Consider the following 14,204-nt stretch of genomic DNA (forward strand, 5'->3'; position numbering starts at 1 on the left):
TTAATTGTTGTTCTTAATCCATGGTTGAAGCACCGAAAGGAGAAAACCTTGTGATAGATAATTAAGAAATTGGACTTAATTAACTTAGATCTAGAAATAGACTAAGGATTAAGATGATTTATAGATTAATTAAGGAATTTAATGGGTCTTGATTAATTTTAACTCCACGAAAGTAGGATTAGATTGATTAAGGCACTCTTTGTCCCACTCGAAAGGGTATTCAAAGGATTTAAGAATTAATCTCCTTAAAACCCGTAAGTTCCATAAGATTGGATAACCAATTTAAAAATCCCAAAATAGCTTGAATATGAACTCCCAAACTCCGGAATTGCCCTTTTTATCATTGTTAATTTTTAATTGAATTTAATTACTTGCCATTTTAAATGTTGCTATATTTCAATTTGCTTATTTCAATTTGATGCAAATTTAGTTAAATCATTACATTGTTGAATAGATTATTAATTTTACACATATAGATTTCATACTTCAATATTTATCAATTTATTACTTTAATTTCAAAAATAGTTCAAATTAGGCAATTTTCATATAAAAAATTTGATCATTAATACAACTCCTCGTGGGAACGATATCTTTTCTATATTACTTGTACGACCCATGCACTTACGGTCGGGCCACATCAACTTCAACTGGAGCAAAATCAGAAAACTAACTGTCGACAGATAAACAGCCCGTGTATCACTACACGGCCCAGGGCCATGTAACTTACTGGAGCTGAGTGGGTAGGTTTCGTAATGGCACAGAAAGTTACATGGGTCTCCAAGATTTACACAGGTCAAGTTACACGGCCCGCGTACTTTGTCTCTTCCTCGGTTCTCTGGATTTCTTTTGGCAGAATGTTACACGGGTCTGTGGTTGTGTTTACACGACCCGTGTACTTTGTTTCTTTAATGCTTCTCAATCCTTCGACCTTTCCAAGCTTCCTTCCACACTTCTATGTTCTGGGACTTCACCAAAATCCTGAAAAATGCAGCAAGAGCCAAATTAATGCTAATGCTAATAATTTCTCCATTTAACACAATTATTTCAACAACTCTCTAAATATATGCCTAATAGATAATTATAGTTTAATCAACTAAATTAGACATAAAGATATCCTAGAAACATTAAATGTGATGAAAGTAAAATTAATAAATTATGCACTTATCAAATTCCCCCACACTTATTCCATGCTTGTCCTCAAGCATGACTTAAACTCTCAATCAATCTCCACTTAGAAGTTCCTTAACTTCACCCTATCACAACATTCTCTAATGAAAGATTAAAAGTTTGAAAGAAGAGGCAAGTCAGATAGTAAGCATCACAACAAATTTCATCAACACCATACAACTATATCAATAATTCTCCAACACAAAACAAAAGGATTGAAATCAATTAAGCTCACACAATTAAAGTTTCATAAAATTTTAAGTCAATACATACCAAAATACAAGGAAATTTTATCAAGGCACAACAATTATAGATCTTTGCAAATCTTAAGGGAGATAGAAATGCCCTTTTTTTTTAATTATTTGAAATTGGTACTTCTCTCTTATCACAGTTATCACTTTTTTTTTTCTCAACCGTCACCTTCAGAAAAGTACCTTGCTCATATCCTAGCTAGCTTTTAGCCTGAGAATCGACATGGAGTTCATGAAGAGCCCTGGTTAGTTTGCTTAACTAAAATAGCGGAGCAATTTTCAAGTTCAACCTTTTATTTCCCCCAATTTATGCATTTACATATTATAAAGTGCCTTGATAGATTAAACAAAGTTCTGAAATATGCATTACACTAGTTTAAAGCACACATAACTAATTATTTCACCATTAAATCAAGCCTAAATGATTTATGCAGGAAAAAAAATTGCTTTATGGTATGGATAAGAAGGAAAATCCATCATTAAAGTTACTATTACCTTGCCTAAAATCTCAAAAATTCAATCTAAAATAGAAAAGTCATTTTAAGGACAAAGCACTTCTCTCCGAGAGTTAATATAGAATCATGAATCAAGCCTATAAGAACAAAAATTTTTTTATTTTTTTTATTTTTTATTTTTATTTATTTATTTATTTTTTCAAGCAAAAGATTTCTCCTCCCCCACACTTAAAACTTACATTGTCCCCAATGTAAAGCCCAAATGCAAAAGAAAAGAAAAAAATGCTAGAAAATAAAACAAAATAAGGGAAAGAAAACAAATCTGATTGTGGCTAACAAGACACCCATGGGTTGCCTCCCAAGAAGCGCCTTTGTTTAATGTCGTGAGCTCGACATGGCTAAACTCCTTAGTCCACATAATTTGGGTTACTCAATTTGAGTTCCTCCACTGTATGCTCCTGAAACCCTTCATAAAATGGCTTGAGTCTATGACCGTTGACCTTGAACACCTTATTAGTTCCTAAACTTTGAATTTCAACTGCACCATAAGGAAACACATTAGTAACAACAAAGGGTCCAATCCAACGAGAACGCAACTTACCAGGCATCAGTTTCAAACTTGAATTATACAATAAACTTGATCTCTCTATTAGACACATGTGCTTGCCCACTTATTTGAAGATGATAAGCTGTAGATACTCTATGAAAAACACTATATCTCCTCAATAATGCCTCAGCAGTTCTATTACAAAAATGTGTGCCTCGGTCACTGATTATAGCTCTAGGAACCCCAAACCTGCTAAAAATGTTTGACTTGATAAAACCTACAACAGCTTTAAAATCATCAGTCCTGGTGGCTTTGGCTTCCACCCATTTCGAAACATAATCAACACCAAGTAATATATAAACAAAGCCAAAAGAAGAAGGAAATGGACCCATAAAATCAATACCCCATACATTAAAAATCTCACAAACAAGTTTGGATTCTAAATCATCTCATTCCTACGAGTTAAACTTCCTGTTCTTTGACATTGTTCACAATTTTTGCAAATCAAATATGAATCATGAAATATAGTAGGCCAGTAAAAACCACAATCTAATATTTTCTTACCTGTTCTCTTGGGTCCAAAATGACCTCCACATGCATAGGCATGACAAAAAGCAAGAATAGATTGAATCTCATTATCAGGAACACATCTCCTAATAATTTGATCTGAACAAAATTTCCACAAATACCGGTCATCCCACACATAATACTTAGCCTCACATTTCAATTTCTCTTTCTTAGCTCTAGTCAAATCAAAAGGCACAACCTTAGTAACCAAATAATTCACTAAATCAGCATACCAAGGGATCATACCTTGCATTTTAAATAACTGCTCATTAAGAAAAAGTTCCTACAAAGAAATGGATATTCTTGTGTCACTAATCTGCTCAAATGATCTGCTACCAGGTTCTCAGCTCCTTTCTTATCCTTGATTTGAAGATTAAATTCTTGCAACAGAAGGATCCATCTAATCAACCTTGGTTTTGCTTCCTTCTTTGCCAAGAGATACTTCAACGCTGCTTGATCAAAGAAGATAATTATTTTAGAATCAAGCAAATATGATCGAAATTTATCTAAAGTAAAAACTATAGCCAAAAATTCTTTTTCGGTAGTAGAATAATTGCGCTTAGCTGAATTGAGTGTTATGGATGTATAATAAATCACATGAAAGAGTTGCCCAATACGCTGCCCTAAAACTGCTCCCACTGCATAATTACTCGCATCACACATAATTTCAAATGGTGTAGTCCAATCAGGAGCCTGGATAATAGGGAGTGATATCAATGCAGATTTCAATTTATCAAAAGCCTCCTTGCACTTTTCACTGAACTCAAAAGGAACATCTTTTTGCAAGAGTCTAGACAAAGGCAATGCTATCTTAGAGAAATCCTTAATGAACCTGCCATAGAAACCTGCGTGACCAAGAAAAGAGCGTACTTCTCTCACAGTTGTGGGATAGGGTAAGTTCACAATTAAATCAATTTTAGATTTATCCCTATTAGAGACAACATGACCCAAAACAATCCCCTGTTCCACCATAAAATGACACTTCTCATAATTCAAAACAAGATTTTTCTCAATGCATCTCTCAAGAACAGAATTTAAATGATGTAAACATGCATCAAATGAATCACCATACACGGTAAAATCATCCATGAATACCTCAATGCAACTATCAATGTAATCTGAAAATATGCTCATCATGCATCTCTGAAATGTGACAGGTGCATTATAAAGCCCGAAGGGCATCCTTCTAAAAGCAAAAGCTCCAAAAGGGCAAGTGAAGGTAGTCTTCTCTTGATCTTCCAGGGCAATCACAATTTGATTATATCCAGAAAAGCCATCGAGAAAACAGAAATAAGACTTACCTGCTAACCGCTCAAGCATCTGATCAATGAATGGTCGTGGGAAGTGGTCCTTCCTTGTTGTTGAATTCAGCTTGCGGTAGTCTATGCACATTCGCCATCCACTCTGAATCCTTGTTGGAACAAGTTCATTATCTTGATTTGCTACCACAGTGACTCCTGATTTTTTTGGCACTACTTGGACTGGACTTACCCATTTGCTATTTGAAATTGGGTAAATAACTCCTGTATCCAGTAGCTTTAAAATCTCCTTCTTCACAACCTCCATCATCTGTGGTTAAATCTCCTTTGAGCTTCTCTACTTGGTTTAGCCTCATCCTCCAGTAAAATCCTGTGCATGCACACTAATAGGTTTATACCTTTAATGTCAGCTATTATCCATCCAATTACTTTCATGTGTACTCTCAGAACCCTAATCAATCTATCTTCTTGAATCTTTGTTAAATTACTTGAGATGATAACTGGAAGTGTCTCATTGTCTCCCAAGCAAACATAGTTCAAATGCTCAGGTAAGGGCTTGAGTTCAAGAACTGGTGCCTGCATCATAGAAGGTAATAATTTTGTGTGAGATACAAGTAAATCGATCTTTGGTACTCGATACCTTTTCTGAACAGGAGGTAATGACTGCAATGCCATTACTGCCTCTTGAACCTCTACACTTAATGGTTGACTGGTACTGATTTCTTGAATTCCTTGACTAATCACCACTTCTAACTCATCCTTCATGCTTAACTCAAAAACATCCTGCACAATTGTATCAACAACATCAATAGAAAAAATAGAATGGTCATCAGCAGGATACTTCATGGCATCAAAGATGTTAAATTTGATAGTCTCTCCATCAAACTCCATAGTTAGGGTACCATTATCCACATCAATTTTTATCTTGGCAGTCTTTAGGAAAGGTCTTCCAAACAAAATCAAAGCGGACTTTGATGTGGGAACACTATCCTCCATATCCAGAATGTAAAATCTACAGAAAAAATCAATTCTCCAACCTGCACCAACACATCCTCAACTACTCGCAATGGGTAAGCATTAGAACAATCAGCTAACTGAATAATGACACTAGTTTCTTCAAAGGACCCAAATTTAAAGTTTGAAAAACTGAATTTGACATAATATTAATAGATGCTCCTAAATCTGGCATTGCACGTTCAAATTTAGAATCACTTATTCTGTAGGGAATAGAAAACGAACTTGGATCCTTACACTTGGGGGGTAATTTTTGCTGAATTAATGCCGACACATTTTCCCCCACACTGATCTTCTCATTATTCCTCAACTTGTGCTTTGTAGTGCATAATTCCTTAAGGAATTTAGCGTACTTGGAAACTTGTTTGATTGCATCAAGTAAAGGTATATTCACCTCCACCTTTCTGAAAGTCTCCAAAATTTCTTTCCCTTGTTCTTCTTTCTTATTTTTAGCCAACCTGCATGGGAATGGAGGAAGAACATAATTATTAACCTTATTCAGTTTGGGTTCAGTATTTACCTCAATTTCAGGAACTTCAGACTCTTTTTCTCCTTGCTTTTTCTTTTTCATTGGCTCATGTGGAGTCTGATTATCAACTTCTTTCCCACTCTGCAATAGTATTGCACTCGCATTTTCTCTGGGGTTCATGACTGTTTGTGATGGAAGCTTTCCAGAACCTTGAGCTTCCAGCTTACTCACAGATGAGGCTAACTGCCCAATCTGCTTTTCTATGTTTTGAATGCTATTCCTGGTCTCCTGTTGAAACTATTGTGTATTGTTATCCAAAGCCTTAACAATTTCATCAAGTGACATACCTTGATTTGAGGGAGGTGGAGGTGGTTGTGGTTGATTCACTTGTGGTCTTTGCCACTGGTATCAGTTTTGCACCGCTTGATTCCCATAACTCAAATTCGGATGATCTCGCCATCCTAGATTATAAGAACTAGAATAGGGATCATACCTGCATCGTGGCTGTCCATAATGTCCTACTGCATTAGCATGTTGCATTGATTCATCCTCTTATAATGTAGGACATATGTCAGTAGCATGACCCAAACCCGAACAAATTTCACATACCTTAACAGTTTGCATGTTCCCTACAGCCAACTGTCTCACCAAAGAAGTTAAATTAGAAATTTGTTTCTCAAGGTTAAATGTACTTACCTCATTAACCTTCATAAGTGTGTGATCCATTCTCATTCAAAACTGCTGAGAATTTGCTACCATGTTAGCAATCAGCCTCCTTGCCTCTTCTGGTGTCTTGTCAACCAAAGCTCCTCCACTAGCAGCATCTATCATACTGCGGTCCATTAGTAGAAGTCCCTCATAGAAATACTGAATCAATAGTTGCTCACTTATTTGATGATGGGGACAGCTTGCACACAGATTCTTAAATCTCTCCCAGTACTCATACAAGCTCTCTCCATTGTACTGTTGGATGCCACAAATTTCTTTTCTTATGTTGGCAGCACGAGAAGCAGGAAAATACTTCTACAGAAATATCTTCTTCATCCCATTCCATGAGTTGATAGATCCAAAAGAAAGGTAATACAACCAATCCTTAGCTGTGCCTTCCAGTGAGAAAGGGAAAGCCCGAAGCTTGATCTGATCCTCTGAAACTCCTTGAGGTTTCATGCTAGAACACACAATATGAAATTCTTTTAAATGCTTATGTGGATTCTCACCTGCAAGACCATGAAACTTAGGCAACAAATGTATTAGTCTAAATTTCAACTCAAAAGTAACATTTAAAGCAGGGTATTGAATACACAAAGGCTGTTGGTTTAGATCAGGAGCAACCAACTCTTTCAAAGTCCTAGCAGCCATGGTTTCATTTTTAGAATTTGACTCTGAATCCAAATTCGAATCCAAACTTAACTTCCTTGGAGATTGGACTCCTTCAGATGTATTCAAAATCAGCCTACCGTGCTTAGCCAATTTTCTCAATTGTTTAGCTATTTTTTCTACATCTGGATCAAAGATCAACTCACCAGATTGAGAAGTTCTTGTCATAAACAAAGAGAAATCAAAGTAAAAACAGAAAAATGCCTCAAAACCCTAGAAAACAATCAAATTTGGCCTCAAAAGGGTGGGGCCAAAGAATCCTATGGATTTATTGGTCTTGATCAGAGTGCTAAAATTCTTGGTGGGTTGTCAAATCCACCATAAATTAAATTAACTGAAACCACCAATTATGAAATATTTTCTGCAGTAAGTGGTAAATCCAGGTAGAACCCTAGAGACTGAATTATTGGATTTTCATGCAGTTATGTAAAGGAAACAAGGGAAACAAAGATTGGGGGGTGTTTTGTAACACAAAATCAGAAAAAATCAGAAATTCAAAAACCAAATATTAAAATCTCAATCTAAACAAACCTCAGTCCAAGGCAATTCGCATTCCAATGTATTGATTTGATCATAGACAAAAGAAATACAATTTTCTCTTATTGAATACTTAACGTAGATTTACCAAACAGCGAGGTAAACCCCTGACTTCCCTGTACTCATCAATTCGAGCCCAGCACTGTTATTGACACTAATTATTAATTGAATTGGTATTAAGCAATCCTCATCAAATTAATAACTACTTTAAAAAAAGAAAGTAGTTAAGCTGAACAATAATTTATACAGCATAAATCATTTAATCCACCCTATTGTTTCCTTAGGTTATTATCGAAAACTGGGATCATAATCAATAAAACATAATTGCTACTTATGTTCAATCTTACACAACAATTACGGATTATGAAGATGAACTAGCAATTGATCTCTTCAAACAATTAACTAATAGGCCTTTTTAGCAAATCATTCAATAGATCAAAGACAAAGAAATCAGAAAATAATAGATATTCAAAAAGACATAAATTAAATTAAGAGCCTGATCTCACAAATAAAGCAAAAGAACTTGAATCCCTTGAACTGAATTAAAAACTTAGCCACTCATGTTCATGGCCTACAGAAAAGTAAAGGAAAAAATAAAGAAGAATTCTAAAAGACGAATGGAGAGGTTGCTGAATCGTCGGATCTAAAGGTGTGGAGGCGTCTGAAAATTCATCCCTTGAGTCGGCTGCTGCCTCTTCTATTTATAATAAATGGTCTAGGGTTAGGTTTTTAGAGTCTCTATCAAAAACTGCAACTGGAGCAAAATTAGGAAACTGACTGTCGACAGATACACGGCCCGTGTATTACTACACGGCCCAGGGCCGTGTAACTTACTGGAGTTGAGTGGGTAGGTTTTGTACTGGCACAGAAAGTTACACGAGTCAAGTTACACGGCCCGTGTACTTTGTCTCTTCCTCGGTTTTCTGGATTTCTTCTGACACAATGTTACACGGGTCTGTGGTTGTGTTTACACTACCCGTGTACTTTGTTTCTTTAACGCTTCTCAATCCTTCAACCTTTCCAAGCTTCCTTCCACACTTCTATGTTCTGGGACTTCATCAAAACCCTGAAAAATACAGCAAGAGCTAAATTAATGCTAATGCTAACAATTTCTCCATTTAACACAATTGTTTCAACAATTCTCTAAACATATGCCTAATAAATAATTATACTTTAATTAACTGAATTAGACATAAAGATATCCTAAAAACATTAAATGTGATGGAAGTAAAATTAATAAATTATGCAACTTATCAATATTCATTTTTTTGACTTCTAAGTTTATAAATTTTATGCAATTATTTAGTATAATACTGTGATGAAGACTGATTTTATTTCTTGAATAATAGAATTTATATTATAATCAAAATTATAATTATGTAATATTCATCACAGGAGTTTTGTCATAATTCATTTAATCAGTGACAAATTATTATAATTTTTTATTGCTTTATTTACTATATGTTTTATGGATTTTGTTATATATATATATATATATATATATATATATATAGTTGATGTATTATGATTGGCCAACAATAATTTTCTGATTGGGACCTGTGAGAAAGGATTGAGTAATTATTGGAGTTGAAAGCAACGAAGATAATTTACTGAAAGATCTTCGCAATTTAAAGAACAGCAAAAGATAAGCAACAATATGAGAAAGGAAATAAATATTCTCCTATTTAAATATGAATAATATAAAAAGGCGACCAAAAATTTGATGATCAATAACAAATTAATAGTATAGGAATATATGAGAATACGAGAAAATTTTGTTTAGATCAATTTATCATGATTTAATATATAAATACATGAAATTTATATATTTATTAGGTTGATTTTATTACATATTTTATATTTTTAATTTATAATAAATTAAATCTAAATCAAAAGAATCTCTCACAATAAATGATAATTTTGAGTTGCATTTGTATTATTGGTATGGATGTATTCATCTAAATTTTTGCATAATTTTTTTTAAATAATTTTTTATATTAAAAAATTAAATTTTATTTTTAATATAAAAATTAATTAAATTAAATTCTTATAAAATTGTAATTTCTAAACGATATTATTTCAAGATTGGGCTTACCCACATCAGCATCTTTATGTGTAAGTATTTTTTCTTCATAATATGATTCTATAAGGTGGAATTCAAAATATATATATATATATATATATATATATATATATATATATATATATATATATATATATATATATATATATATATTTGCTCAACCTTCTTTAAATTATACTGGAGAGACAGATTATATTTTATTGGGGCTAGGAATTAATTGAAGGTATGTTTCATCTATTATAAATAAATAATATTTTAGTCAAATATGTAGAATTAATTGAAGCTATGTTTCTTCTATTATAAATAATAATTTTTTTAGTCAAATACGTTGATCGTCAAATTTTAATATATTATATTTCTTAGAATTACAAACTTCTTACTCAATCATTCAAGTGAATCGTTAAGATTTTTCTTTAAAATTATTTATGGTTACAACTAATCGCTGGGCTTGATGATGATTAGGTATTGATAGCCCTGGTTATCATTCATGATTATTTTATAACACTCATTATCACGTGGAAGAGAAGATTGACACATATTAGTTTTTATGATTTTGATTGGGGAAGAAAAATGGCAATGAAAGATCAATTACAAGGTAACTTAATTGTAAAGAAAATTATGAGCATGCATGGAAAAGAAAATGCAAGGAAACATTAATCAATTCCATTATTTTGTCATTTTATATGGCACTTCCCTTCTTCCATTGGTGTTCTATCAAACTTAATGCAAATTTAATGCCCAGTTTTTCGGATTGCTGGACTAATAGTTTTTTCTTTTTTCTTTTTTTTTTAAAGATAAGAGTTTGGTATCTTAATTTAACAAAAAAAAAAAGTTTGTTAATTGAAGCGAAGCACTTAAAGACAAAAGACAAGCCTAAAAGCTGCCTTACGTGCTCCTGAAAAACTAATGATTTAGATAAACTAATGATACGGAGGATGTCTATAGAGCTAGAAGGAAATTAAGGATTAGAAGTGAGGAAATGATAAATCTTCATGACTATCATGTTAAGTTATTTTATTATGTAATTGATAAATAGTTTCAAGAACTTAATAATCGATTTAATAAAGTGAATATAAATTTGCTTTTATGTATGACATGTCTTGATCTTAAGGATTCATTTTCTGTATTTCATACGGGCAAATTGATTCAATTTACAAAATTTTCTCCATGTGAATTTTCTCAAGCTGCTCTAATTGAACTTGAATCTCAACTTGAAAATTTTGACTTTGATATGCATATGGATTAGAAATTTTCTAAAGTGAGTTAAATTGTAGGTCTTGCTCAGAAGATAGTTGCTACAACAAAGCATAATGTTTTTCCTTTGGCGTATTTGTTAGTCAAATTATTATTAATCTTACCAGTTGCTACAATCACAGTGAAAAGAGCTTTTTCTGCGATGAATATCATAAAAACTTCACTTTATAATAGAATGGGTGACAAGCTACTAAATTATTATTTGGTGATTCACATTGAAAGAGATGTATTTGCAAATATTGACAATGAAATTATTATAAATAGATTTCAGTTAATGAAGAATAGAGGAGAATTATTGTAATTTAATTATAACAATTTATTAATATTTTCTATGCAATCCTATTGTCAAATTATATTTGTTTATGTATATTATTTTTACAAATTACATATTTTAATTGGACCCCTCAATTGAATTCCTATCTCTATCATTGGTCATGCCTGATGGTCTTTTCCAGCTCACTAATAACTTCTTCAGGAATTGGCCATGCCTTTTATGCTCAGCTTGTAACGCCCTCACTTTAGGTAGTCCGTACATTCTATTGTTCCGGTAATCAATGTCTATCCGGACAGCCAAAATGTTTGAAACTATACTTAAACTAGGGTGAGGAGTCATAAATAACCCAAATAATGATAAGAAAAATTAAAGAAAAATTTAAGAAATAAAATACAACAAGGTTAAATGATCCAGTGCTCCGACGATGGGTAACCTAACGGGAAGTGATTGCAAAGACAGTTAGCAACCCTAGACCCATAGAGAACCCTGTGAAATAATTTTTAGGACTCCAATGAAGAGTTATTGAGACTTAGATGGCAATAGAATGTCAAGAAAATGTTAAAAAAATTTTCTAAATCGGTACAGACAATTTTAGCTCAATAAGCAAAACAAAAAGCATTTTGGTCATTTTACATTCAGAGATGATTTTTGACCAACTTGTTCATTCAAGTAAGTGAGGTATATGATATACAATATGAATAAATATTAATGAAAAATTAATTAAAAATAAGTAAAAGAGAGACGAAAGAAAAATAAAGCAAATGAAATTTAAAATTCAATTATGACATAATGCATGATGTTATTAAAACCTCTCCGACCAATCACAATTAAACAAATCTATTATAAGAGATAAACTAGAGATAAATAACCAAAATTTCCCTCATCTTCTTCTACCTCCCTCACTTGGTCAAAATTCACTTGTGAGCTTTCTACCATTATTGTTCATGAAAGCTTGAAATTCCTTGACCTTCTACCATAAAACTCATAAATCCCTTCATAAAAAATTGTTATCTCACCTTGTTAAAGTGTTTGGCTGCCAAGAAACAAAGAGAAAGTGAAGAATTGGAATCTTAGAATTTTGCTTCAAGAGGTTAGTTCCAAGTCCTCTCTCTATAGATTCTATGTTAGGATCATGAATTAAGTGATAAATTGTAGAAATTAAAACAAATTTTGCATGTTAGAATTACCCTAAGTTTTCGTTAGCCATGAATGAAAGATGTATTGGATGAATTTTAATGGAATTAAAGTTTGTAGTGATGGCCATGAATGAGAATATATGTATTGGGACTTTGAATTTTCATGTATGGTAAAATGGGGAATTTGGGGATTAGGTTTTGAGGCAAAATTAGGGTTTTGCCAATTTGTTGTAGAATTGGTGTTCTAATGGTCAATTAGTGACCATTTGGTATAGTTTGACCTTAATTTGGAATGAATTGTGGCATTCAATGGTGAAATAGAATTGCTACCCTATGTGTCAGAAATTCTAGACTTGAGTCTAGTGTGTTTGGGAACTGTAACTTGACTTGTGTGGCTTCAATTGGTGTAAGGCCAATTGGATGTGAAATTAGGGACATAATGCCATATTTTTTATGAAGAGACCCTGCTCAGAAAATCAACCTAAAGTGACCTAAAATTTGCCTAAATCCAGGTATCCCAATTCTAGACCTGGAAAATGATCAAATGAATAGTGTTTGTTCATATGGTCATAACTTTGTATAGAGAGGTCCAAATGATCTGATTCTTGAACCCCTAGAAATCTTAAACAATTTAGAACAACTTTCATGAAAAATAGAAACCTAAATTCTGGCCATAACTAATTCAAATTGTTAGCCAAATTTAGGATACTAAAACTGCCAGAACCAAATTCTGCCCAGAAAATCTGGGAATGGACCAATCCGGCTAGTTATGGTAAAAATGTCATAACTTGAACTACAAAACTCTAAATAGAGTGATTCAAAAATGGAATTAAAGAAGACATATTAAGGAACAACTTTGATGAAGAAAGTTTAGCCAAATTCCCACTATAAATTGGTCCAATGGAACAGTAAACATAAGCAATGAAATCTAAAAATTTGAAATAACTTCCAATGAGATTTGAATTGAAATTGGCAACCAATGCCAACAAATGTAAAACTCAAAATGTAGTATTTTAGTGTAATTAGAACTTGCCTACCTATTAATTATGAAAAAGTCAATATTTTTGCATGAATAGTAAGGTAAATAATAACCACCAAACCTCAAATGCAAAGAATTAAACAATTAACTTTGTAATATGCTCTTGTATGCCTAGAATGATTGGTTTGGATAGGTTGACATGCCAATAGGGTTCCGATAGCAGTACTGCATATGGCTTCGTGTCATTCTGTGATTTATGGCATATAGTGAGATTTTGTGATATTATGGCTTTTGGCCATTTTTATATCTTTAATATACTTGGCCTTGTGCTCGATGACTATTATGGCTTGTAACTGTCCTGTTGCACACCTGGCAGACACTTGGTGACCGATAGTGTGAAAGCTCGAGGTACTTGGTACCCAATGCCAGTTTACCCATTTACCTAGTCCAGTTACTAGTATAGGTTACTTGGACAACGAAAATAAGACTTAATAATTTATAATTAAATAATAAACATAAAAATTACTAAATTAATAATTTTATAAATATTTACCAAAAATTTTAGTCTGCATGAAATATCAGCTTAATTTCTTACATTTAATTATTTTAGTTTATTTTTATTTTATATTGGCACCACTAAGCTGTATTGCTTAGCACGTCGCTTTTTGCTACGCATAGGTACTGGAGATACCGATAGAGAGCCCAGCAGACCTCAGACTGGGTGAGAGTCCAGATTCTGCATTGAGTCCACTGTCACCTCCACTACAATGCATTTTGGTTAGGACACTAGGCTACATCATGTATTTTCTATTTTGTATTTTATATTAGATATTTA

General features: G+C 32.9%; 1 non-coding gene across 1 annotated transcript; it reads left to right on the top strand.

Moving 5' to 3' along the window:
* The first annotated feature begins 6,618 nt into the window (after nucleotides 1–6,618).
* Nucleotides 6,619–6,725, top strand: LOC131179040 (small nucleolar RNA R71). The gene has a single exon (XR_009148047.1). It is a non-coding gene; the product is annotated as a small nucleolar RNA R71 (small nucleolar RNA).
* Nucleotides 6,726–14,204: the final 7,479 nt, after the last annotated feature.

Source organism: Hevea brasiliensis, chromosome 3 (assembly GCF_030052815.1).
Source record: "Hevea brasiliensis isolate MT/VB/25A 57/8 chromosome 3, ASM3005281v1, whole genome shotgun sequence".
NCBI lineage: Eukaryota > Viridiplantae > Streptophyta > Magnoliopsida > Malpighiales > Euphorbiaceae > Hevea > Hevea brasiliensis.